The sequence below is a fragment of the Mastigoproctus giganteus genome, chromosome 14 (genome assembly GCF_048544385.1).
Source record: "Mastigoproctus giganteus isolate SK-2022 chromosome 14, ASM4854438v1, whole genome shotgun sequence".
Taxonomy (NCBI): Eukaryota; Metazoa; Arthropoda; class Arachnida; order Uropygi; family Thelyphonidae; genus Mastigoproctus; species Mastigoproctus giganteus.
The window spans coordinates 90852737-90865097 of record NC_143588.1 but is presented as its reverse complement, the minus strand read 5'-3'; positions in this window follow the sequence as shown (position 1 = coordinate 90865097).

The following is a 12361-nucleotide window of genomic DNA, read 5'->3' as shown; positions in this document are numbered from 1 at the left end:
GACATTCCGATTTCTAGGAAAAATGATATATCTCTTTTGGGGATTACCCTGACTTCTAATCTTTCTCTCTTGGCACAAGCACATTACAAATATTGCTTCCTCCGCATCTAAAAAACTTGGTTTTCTCTTTCGCTCTCGGCATTACTTTTCTTCCAAACAGCTGCTCACTCTGTATAAATCGCAAATCCGCCCTGCCATGGAATATTGTTCCTACATCTGGTGTGGTGCCCCCAAAACCTCTTTCAGGCTTCTTGATTCCATTCAGAAGAGGGCAGTTAGGTTAATTAATGATTCATCTCTAACAGAGTCTCTCCACTTGTTCTCTTATAGACGTACTGTTTCTGCTGCACGCCTCCTCTACAGATACTTCCATGGGCACTGTTCTTCTGAATTGGCTTCTATAATTCCCGCTGTCTCTTTCAAAATGGTCAAACACGTGCTGCCACCAGCCAACATCCATTTACTGTCCAACTTCAAACTTACAGAACCAACTTTTCATCTTCCTCGTTTATTCATTCACCTGCCGTTTTCTGGAGCAACCTTCCTTCATACATATTTCCTGAAAATTACAGTCTACAGAAGTTCAAGTCCAATGTCAACAAATATCTTCTTTCGTCTTCTCAACCTCCAACCCAAGCACCGTACTAAGTACTATAGGTTCTAATACCTCTCGTGTTTGGGGTTACACATAAAAAAAAAAAAAAAAAAAAAAAAAATGCATGCCTTTGCACCAACAACAATTGCCTGATCTGGCCTAATGAGTGTCCGAACACCCTCTCATTCATGTATGCACTCTCCCAGTCATCTGATCATGCACAGCATATTTAGTATAATTTATTCCATTCCTAATGTTTTATGTTATGTTTGCATTTCTGTATGTATGTACCTTTCTTGCTGAGGAAGGGGTTCATCACCCTGAAAGCTACTTGTCGTATTAAAACTTATTTATTTTAGTTACTGCTTCCACTGGGTCTGCTGTATTCTCTTCTTCTAGATTCCAAATATTTTTGGTTGAGTAGACAGAGAGTATATCACCAGAAAGACAGGGAGGTTAGGACTATCTGCTTCTCTTCAGTCTTTTAGGTTGGTTTGAGTCATTTTCATTGGACAATTCTGACATTGAGTTGATGGCTCTAAAGGAGGAAAATTATTTAAGTCCATCTTTGTTCCTTTTACACCTGGGAGAGTAACTTTCTTCTCTCAGGTTACTGGCCCCACCATGTGGAGGCAGTTCTATCTGGTTCACACCGTTTAGATGTATATTTAATTTACCATGGACTTTCTTATTTCATTCGGTCCCTCCATGCAGAATTCAATTTGACATGTCCTCTAGTCCTAAAGAAGAAAATCAAAGAATTTAAAAAAATTCTTCATGACCGCTGACAAATTCATTGGTTTGATTCCCAAAAAAGGTTTAATTCAAAAATTCTTTATTCCAGAAGTGACAATTGTTAATAAAAACACTTGTAAATGGTTTTCTCCCAGCATGTTTTCTAGTTTTCTTTTAACAGGACACAGTTCCTTAACTATTTCCATCTTTCCAACTCTGAACTTTGTCTTTGCAGTTCTTTTGAGGATTCTACCCATGTTCTTTTCTTTCCCTGTTTACAATGAATTTCATTCACAGTCACTGTCTGTTACTCCTGGTTGGAAATCTGTCTTCATTTCCTCTCTTACTTTCTTTTCATCCTTTCAGAATTTCTCATGCTGTCTTTCTTAAAAGATGACAGTTACTGTCTTAATTATAAAAGATATTTTGTATTTATCAATCAACATCTATACTTATTTTAATTTAAATTCTTAAGTTCATTCATAATTCATGAATGAACTTAAGATCCTTAATTAAATAAATTCATAAGTTCATTCATAATCCCGGGCTTGAACCCCGGGGCACCTCCATAGACAAGAGGGAAGGAGCAGCAGTGCGTAGCACATGTTGGTGACGGGCTTGACCGGGGTTCAAGCCCGTCACCACCAAATACAGAGGATGTAGAAAGGTCAGGGAATGACCACCGCATATTCCCAGAGTAATATGGCCTTAGTTGCTAATGCTCCTAAAAAAAAAAACCAAATAACAAAAAATCATAATTCCCAAATTTTTTCTGAACTTCACCAAGATTCTCTCCTAAATTTGTTAAATTCTTAATTTTAAGGAATGTAACCAAACATTTACTTGTTGCTATCAGCCTGGTAGCACAAATTGTATAAACTGCAACATTCATCTCAACTGTTTGCTCTATATTTTTTACTGTGAAATTTTAAATTTCGTAAATATGTTCATATTTTGTAAATAGTGATTAAGTTTATATTTAAATAACACCTTTGTTCTCTTTAGATTTTGTTGCAAAATATGCTCTTTACCACCTTCAATGTTTATTTTAATTCTAATCTAATCATAACTTGAACATTATGAAATTTCATGGACAATAACATTATTTATGTCATTATCTTGTAAAATTTGTGTTGAACACATGTTCATGTTGTGGACTGTTTGGACATTAATTGTTGGACTGGTCATCTATTAATGGTTAATTCCCCTGCCCCCCCCCCCCTTTTTTTCTTTGAATATGTAATAATTTCTTTTGTATAATTATTTGTATATTTGTATAATTTTTCCATTTTTATATAGTTTGTACCTGTATAATTTTTGTATATTCTGCATTTGTATAATTTCTTTTCATGCAAACAGCATGCATAACATTTTGTTTAAACTTGTATAATTTTCTATATAATTCCTTTCCTTGCAAACAGCTGTGTGGCTAACTATTTCAGGTTATCGTTCTCTAAATGATTCTAATATTTTTAAAGAAAATCTAACTTTAAACAAAATTCCTTCAAATTGAATACCTAATTTAACCTGAAATGGTTTCTTTCACATTTACTTTCGTTTTTCTACCTACAGACATGTCCTCTATCACCACAGCAAAACATGGCAGAGGTGAATTGACGTTCCAGGTGCTGCCATTCATCGGACATATATACTCATACCAATGCATATAATGCAGACTACCGTGGCATGTTCAAAGTCACTTAAATCTTTCTTCATGCTCATTCTCACATTGAATTGCACATATACAGCACCCAATGTATCTGCCCACCTGCTTTATAATATGAACATGTGATACTGTTACTGAGGAGTGCTGCTTTTCATGAAAAAGAGTTGGTTACCTAATAACATGACTACTCGGTATCTGTGTGGTGTGTGTGTGTGTGTGTAAATACACAAATTAGCTAACTTGAACTTATATTACTTGTGGAACTGAGGAGCTGTACTGTTGACACTAAGATAAAACAGTGGTGGGGAAGAATACTCAGAGACAAAGGTTATTGTCCAAATAGGTTGTATTTTAATTGGCTGAGATACTATCTATCAGGAAACTGCTAGGTGAGGTCACACTGTGTTGATGTTGTAGGGAACTGATTTCAGTAGGAGGAGCCTTTTTTTATTCTGGCAGATCTGCAGATATTTCTTCATTCTGATTGTATAAGAAGCTATAAATTAAGTAAATATTTTACCAAATGTGTTAGGGTCTGGATAAACTAACATAAGGGTTGGAGGAAAATGATCATGGTTGGGTTTTTTTGATGTGAAAACATCTATGGCAGCACCTACTACATTTTCGGACTGAAGCAAAACCAATTGGTAACGAAATTTTCTTATGGAACTGATGCAAATGACGTCACTTCCTACTTAGTCACTAACATTGATTCAGTAGAGTAAGTAGCGGGCGTGAGAATAAAACATTACATCCTTCAAACTAAGAGACAGAAATGATGCAACTGACATCACTTCCCAAATGATGCTAACTCAGTCACAAACGTTGATTTGGTAGAGTAAGTAGTGGGTAATAATATTATGTAAGAATAGAAGCTTCAAAGCCACCAAAGAAGCCTCTCATGTCGACAAAAGAACGGGTTCAAAAACATTGAGAATGAAAAAAAATGCAGTTTAATGAAATCTGCTTTTCAAGATTTTGATCAATATCAACCTTCTAAGTAGTGTATGTAAGTAGCAGGCGCGAGCATAAAACGTTACATCGTTCATAACTTCGGTTGTAGCCATTAGATTTTAATAGCTGTTTGATTCAACTGTTTAAAAATTTAAACAGTTTTGATTTAAGAACGCAACAATAAAACAATCACTTCAATAAACAACAATCACTTCTTGTAGTAGTTTTTGGTTATGACATCATACTATTCTACAAATGGATTTTGCTAACTATTTAATTGTGAAAGTACCAAATCAAATTTCAGTTAACAACCTATAAGAGTATTTCGAAGATAGCTAAAACTCCAGCTGAGCAAAATTGAGAGAAGTATGCAAGAATAAAAGCTTCAAAGCCACCGAAGAAGCCTCCCATGTTGACATAAAAAAAAAAAAAAAATGCAGAATTTAATAAAATCTGCTTCTCAAGATTTTGATCAACATCAACTTCTACATTGACTTCCCATCAAGAAGCTGAACCATCAACATCACAAAATATATTCAAGAACTTCCTAAAAGTTTCGATCCAGAAGATTTGAGTTCAAATGAGTTACCTTAGGGTTTTCAATTGATTCCTGAACCAGCTAGACAGAGTATACTGCAACAACCAGCTTCATTGCATCATCCAAAAAGAATCAAAATCATATTTCAGCTCAGTCACCTGTTGTAGACCCTCCACAAGTTTCAACAGTAGTCGATCATGAAATCATTTACAAGAATATCAAACATCACAGTAACTCCTATAAAGAATATGAACGAAAATTTCTGAAAAAAGGTTGGTTGATATGTTGTTTAATGGCACAAGGGCTGCTAAGGCCATATTGTGCCTGATTCTATTCTGTAGTGCAATTACCAGTTAAAATCTGTTAAATAATCTCGTCTGCTTTAAGAAAACAAAGAACTTGGCTAGATTTGCATTGTCTCTAATCAGAGGAGGTAATGTCAAAGGTTCTTGCAGATGGGAAAGCGATGTGAAACAATATTTCTATTCTTGCAGCAACAACTTCTAAATTAGTTTTCAAGGGAATTTATCTAGACGGATTAGTAATGGATATCAAAACCGCTACACCTCCATGGGCTACAGTTGTTGTATTCCTGTCACACCTGTACAAATTATATTTCTTTATTGAGGGGTCACTTGTGGAGTTAAAAATGTTTCCTGTAAACAAATGCCTGCTGAATTGAAATCTCAGATTAGATCATAAAGTTCATCTGTAATAGTACATAGTCCTGGACAATTCCATTGTAAAATACACTTCATTATTTACGAAAATTTATTTTGTTTCTCAGAGCAAATTAAACATAATTACAATTAATAAGCTTTCGGCTGGGAGGCAGCCTTCTTCAGATTGAATACATGAATGGCAGTTGGAACAGAGATGTGCACTGCCAGGATGGTGCGTGAGGCGCGTGGTTAATTGTTTGTTGATGTTTGTGGCTGTGACATATGGTGGTGACGTGGCCAGCGTTTGTCTATGGATAGAATTACTGCCTCTGTGATGGGGTTAACTTGGCAACCACTGTTCCTGTTCAATGAGGCATCCAAGCATTTTATATTTAACGATTCCAACCAGGTGCGCTTTAGGTAATGGTGGGATCTGTCCACAACGACATCGTGGTGTGGGTCGATGTTGTGGCGGGTTGTCCAGACATGCTCGGCGATAGCTGAGTGTTCTACATCTGCCAAATGGATCGCCCTTTTATGTTTTGAGAGACGTTTCTTGAGTCGACGTCCAGTCTCTCCAAAGTAGCAGCTGGTGCAGTCACGGCAAGAGATGCGATAGACCAAACCGCTCTGTAGAAGAGTGGGGACGGGTGTTTTTACGTTGGAGATAAGAGAATGCAGTTTCTTGCCTGGGAGTTGGATGCATTTTATCCCATATGATTTTAGGATTCTACCGATCTGTTGTGACAGGTTGGGGTAGTATGGGATAAATGCCCTCGTGGATGACTCATCACTGTTGGCGTTGCTGTTGGTCGTCACGTTGTCGCGTGCCTGTAGATCACACCTGTCAAGGACGTCGATGGGATAGCCACACTTCGTAAGGTCTACTTTGACTCTGCTGATCTCTTTGCATCTCTCATCTGCGGAGCTGGAGTGTGTCCAGGCGTGAGTTAGCAAGGTTCGGGCAGTGGAGAGGAGGTGGCCCCGCGTGTGTGCTGACCGGAAGTTGGTAAATTGGCCAGCACACATAGGTTTGCGATAAACTGTTGTCTTCAAGCATGTGTCTTCGCGCCGGACAAGTGTATCTAGGTATGGTATAGAGTTGTTCGACTCCAGCTCAATCGTAAACTTTATGAAGGGCGATAGTGAGTTGAGGTGGGTTAGGAGTCATTGACCTGAGTCTCTAGGGATGACAACAAACACATCGTCTACATAGCGACATCAAAAGGCGATGTGATCTGGCGCGTGTGTAAACGCACGTCCCTCTAACTCCTCCATCACAATGTTTGCTGTGACAGAGCTGACAGGGGAACCCATGGCTGTGCCATGTATCCGCTGGTAGATTGAGTCGTTAAACATGATTGCACCCCCTGTTAAGCACAGTCTGAGGGCGGCGGAAATGTCATCAGGCGTCAGCCTAGTTCTGTCGCTAAGGGTTTCATAGTTGTCCAAGAGTTGTTTTGCACAAGAGATGGCATGTTCCACTGGGATGGAGGTAAATACTGATATTACATCGAACGAAGCCATGACTTGATCCTGTGAGATGGATATAGAGTGGATCCTTTCTATGAACTCAACACTGTTGGAGACTGTGTAGGTGGTCTTGCCAACTAGAGGAGAAAGAAGTCTCGAGACAAACTTGGACAGCTCGTAAGTCGGTGATCCACAGCAGGATACAATTGGTCTTAGTGGTGTGTCTTCTTTGTGCACCTTCGGCAGGCCGTAAAACCGTGGGATCTGACACCCGGAGGCACGGAGGTGATTACGGGTTGACTGTGTGATTTTTTCTTGTTTCAGCCAGCTGTTGATGAGGATATTCACCTCTGACTCCCATCGTTCCAAAGCTCTGTTGGGGTTAACGGCTAAGGGTTTGTAGACGGAAGTGTCTCGGAAAGGATCCACTCTATATCCATCTCACAGGATCAAGTCATGGCTTCGTTCGATGTAATATCACTATTTACCTCCATCCCAGTGGAATATGCCATCTCTTGTGCAAAACAACTCTTGGACAACGATGAAACCCTTAGCGACAGAACTAGGCTGATGCCTGATGACATTTCCGCCGCCCTCAGACTGTGCTTAACAGAGGGTGCAATCATGTTTAACGACTCAATCTACCAGCAGATACATGGCACAGCCATGGGTTCCCCTGTCAGCTCTGTCACAGCAAACATCGTGATGGAGGAGTTAGAGGGACGTGCGTTTACACACGCGCCAGATCACATCGCCTTTTGGTGTCGCTATGTAGACGATGTGTTCGTTGTCATACCTAGAGACTCAGGTCAACGACTCCTAACCCACCTCAACTCACTATCGCCCTTCATAAAGTTTACGATTGAGCTGGAGTCGAACAACTCTATACCATACCTAGATACACTTGTCCGGCGCGAAGACACATGCTTGAAGACGACAGTTTATCGCAAACCTATGTGTGCTGGCCAATTTACCAACTTCGGTCAGCACACACGCGGGGCCACCTCCTCTCCACTGCCCGAACCTTGCTAACTCGCGCCTGGACACACTCCAGCTCCGCAGATGAGAGACACAAAGAGATCACCAGTGTCAAAGTAGACCTTACGAAGTGTGGCTATCCCATCGACGTCCTTGACAGGTGTGATCTACAGGCACGCGACAACGTGACGACCAACAGCAACGCCAACAGTGACGAGTCATCCACGAGGGCATTTATCCCATACTACCCCAACCTGTCACAACAGATCGGTAGAATCCTAAAATCATATGGGATAAAATGCATCCAACTCCCAGGCAAGAAACTGCGTTCTCTTATCTCCAACGTAAAAACACCCGTACCCACTCTTCTACAGAGCGGTTTGGTCTATCGCATCTCTTGCCGTGACTGCACCAGCTGCTACTTTGGAGAGACCGGACGTCGACTCAAGAAACGTCTCTCAAAACATAAAAGGGCGATCCATTTGGCAGATGTAGAACACTCAGCTATCGCCGAGCATGTCTGGACAACCCGCCACGACATCGACCCACACCGCGATGTCGTGGTTGTGGACAGGTCCCACCATTACCTAAAGCGCACCTGGTTGGAATCGTTAAATATAAAATGCTCGGATGTCTCTTTGAACAGGAACAGTGGTTGCCAAGTTAACCCCATCACAGAGGCAGTAATTCTATCCATAGACAAACGCTGGCCACGTTACCACCATATGTCACAGCCACAAACATCAACAAACAATTAACCACGCGCCTCACGCACCATCCTGGCAGTGCACATCTCTGTTCCAACTGCCATTCATGTATTCAATCTGAAGAAGGCTGCCTCCCAGCCGAAAGCTTATTAATTGTAATTATGTTTAGTTTGCTCTGAGAAACAAAATAAATTTTCGTAATGAATCCAGAGCACGTAGGCCTTTTTTACTACTTCATTATTTAGTTTTAGTGGTAGGATGATTCGGTTGCTTTTTACAGGCAGTAGGCTTATTGTGATCTATTTTAATTTTATCTTTTTTAGGAAAGGTAGGCCTTCTGGTGTCCATATCTTCTTCGGCATAAATTTCTAATATAGGTTCTTGTTGAGTTTTGTTATCTATATCCATTTCTGCAGTATTAATTTGGCTTTTAGTAGAAGATTCCGCTTTTGCCATCCTGGTCTCACTTTGGCACTTGATGCCACTAGTAGAGGGGATGGAAATTGGAGTATTACAAGTCTGGTTTCTGCTGCTTTGCTTCAAAGATGGCTGAGGAACTGTAAGCTGAGCTCTAGCCCATTCAGCAAGTGATATGTTAAGTGGAACTGAGTCATTGGTTTGTGTAGCAACCGAACGATATTTCTTTGTAACATTTGCATATATGTGCAGGAGTATCTTTTAGTATTTGTCATCTCACTTCCTAATAGGCCACTTGGCGCTTAATTTTAAATTTCTGTATTTTTTTCCTAAGTTTCCACAACTCGCAATTTTTAGAATATGCAGGATGATCTTCCTTGCAATTAGGGCAAACTGGAGGTGTTGCTGTACAGTCTGTTTGAGTGTGATCCTGGGATCCACATTTTGGGTATATTGTGTTTCCTTGACATGTTGTCTGAGAGTGTCCGAACTTCTGACACTTATAACACCGTATTGGATTTGGTATATAGGGGCGGATATGGCAATTTAGATAACCAGCTTTAACAGTATTTGGTAAGTTTGGAGTACTGAACGTGAGTATTACACTATGGATTGGAATGAGATTACCATCCCTAAGAGACAGAATTCTCTTAGCTTGTATGACCTATTGATCTTTTAGTTTTTGCACCAAGCTTCTCTTCTGTTACATTCAATAGATCCCACTCAGAGATAACACCTTTGGAACTATTTAAGGTTGTGTGGGGAGAGATTTTAACAGGAATTCTATCAAATGTTGTCACCTTTAACAACAATTCTGAATGTTTTGACTGTGTAGTTTACACAAGTAAATCCCCTGACTGTAACCTTTTGATCATTTTAGGTGATCCAGCAGCATTTTCTAAATATCTCTGTATTATAAATGGAGAGAGAGTTTTCGCACTGGTTGACTAGTTAAGGGATGGATAATCAGGAAATTTGGATAAGCAGGTTGGTGATTGTCTATTTTTTTAAGCGCTTATGTTGAGCATTACCTTCATCAGAATTATACCAATCTATGGTATTTGAGCTCGAAGGCTGGATAATTTTCTTTATCCATATCGGCTCCTTTTAGCCCTGGGGGATTACCTTTTCCACCCAGATTACTGGCCCCACCACAGGGAGGCAGGAGCAATGCCACTTGTGGCCAAGTGTAGGAGTTAGTACGGTTAGTATATAATAAAGAAAAAGGAACTTTCCTTTTTCTGGCTCTCTTTTTATACTTTTAAAAAGTAGAACTAATTAACAGAAAGACTTTTAAACCAAAATAAACAAGGAAAAACTTAGTTGCTCTATGAATCGGAGTAGATATAGCACAGAAGATCACTTGGCACCTGGGGCCTTTTCAAAAATACATTTGGAGCTGTTTTTGATATCTGTGATCGATTATGGTATGAAAATGATGTAAAATTGTGCACTCCAGGAAGTTATCCATTACTTCTCTTAGAATTTCCAACTGCAACATAACAACTATGGAGGCTTGTAATACTTGTTGAGCAAGTCATTCTTGGTGATTCCCCTTCTACTTCTGACCCTTGTTCTAGTTTTCTTTCTTTCTTTCTTTCTCTCTCTCTCTCAGAAAAAAATTTCTGAATGATTCCATTCCAACATTTTTGAAGAGCAATTTTTGAAGAGCTGCTGTTCCACTTTAACTGGCTAGACTGGATTTTGTGATTGAGCGGCTCATTTCTCCTCGTATACCATTCATGCAAATAAGAAGACTAAGAGATGGTTTCAGCCAATACAGAATTTTGGGCCAAATTATAAATGTTCCTGTAAATGTTAATTTGATGGTCAATCATTTGCCTTGGAGTATAGTGTCGATTATTGCGCTAACATTCATAACAAACAAGAAAATTCACAAATCGAGTTATTTAATGGGCTTGGTTCATAAACGAGATGAAAGGGTTTGGTTAAAGTATCTACTTACAACTCCTTTGTACCATCTGTATGATATCAAGATTGATGAAGCATTCTTCGATAAAGACATGGAACACAATGATGCTCCTATACATGATGAAATGAGTGAAGCTATACCTATTGAAGAAATTTTAGTCGCTTAACAACAACCTCTTTTATGGAGCAATGACAAATATTTACGAATAGCTCCTGGTGAATGAAATGTTCCAGAAAGTTTACTTTTTCACGAACATGCCAAAGAATTGTCCTTTCCTAGCATTTATCTTGGTCAGTATCAAGAGTTTATAGATCTTTTAAAAGTTACACACTGTTTATGATGGCATCGAGTGAACTTCGTCATTCAGATTGGCATGGAGTGACACCTTATCATCTTCTTTATATGGCCATGAAAATAATGAGACTAAGAACTCGAGATTTGTGAACAGTTGCTTTTATATACGTTGGAAAAGACACTAAGTTCACCAAAGAACAAATTTAATCTTGAGAATATGTCAATAACTGCATTTAAAAGAATTTAGCATTTTTGAAATCAATTCCTAATTCAACTTATTACTAGACACAATGTAAAAGAGATGTTTGCGATGATCAGACAATTGGGTAAACCTACGGTTTAACCTTAAGTGCAAACGAAATTGGTTGGCCTAAATTGCTAAAAATTTTATACAAATTAAAACAAGACAGTTTGGATATACCTAAAGAGCAAGCAGAAGCTCTTCATTTTATTGAAAAGGTGGCATTAGTTAATGAAGATGCCGTAATGTGTGAAATTCATTTTAATGAACTTGTAGATTATATTTTAACTTTACTTCAGTCTAAGCATTTCAGTCCATTTCGACAATATTACGTCAACTATTTTAAACGGTTCGAATTTCAACATCGTGACAGTCCACATGCTCACATTCTTTTGTGGCTTAATAATGCTCCTAAAAGAACCTATGGGAAATGGTATGGACGCAACAATAAATATGATAAATCAACTCGTGTCTGTTTCTATTGCAAAAGCCTCTGGTTATATCAAACTTCAATCTTCACTCTTTACAATCTCAAGTATACGTATTATATTTTAGCTATCAAATCCAGTGTAAGAAAATTACCTATTGAACATGTATTGCAACCTCAAATTGATGAAACTGTCAAAAAAAAAACAATAAATAAATGCTTTAAAATGTTACACATGTTCGGATTCTTTTCATTCCTAAAACCCTTTAACCTCGTCCAAGTCACGGATGTTAAGGCCACCGTAGCTGAGTGGTCATGCGCGAGGGGCATAAGTACACATGCCTCGAGTGACCGGGATTCAAGCCTGTGACTGCTGAATACAGTGCTGCTTCTTGCATTATTTTTTCTTGAATTATTTTTATTTATTTATGTTTTCACATAAAATAAAACATCTTTCGTACATACAGGGTGCTTTTTTTTTTTTTGACTGATTCTGCTTAACTTTGCTTCCTTCCACCTTTTTTTTTTTTTTGTCACTATAATACTATTATTTTGTATTTACTCTAACATAGATGAGTGAAAATACCAAGTAACTGAATAAAAGGACTGTACTTTCTACCAACTGTATTCATAACAGTTGGTAGAAAGGGAGTTCCGTAAACAGCAGAGTGGGACTATTGATATTGCCGAAGTCGTTCAAAAAAGCATATTATATATATTTATTTGCAAGTCTACTGAAAC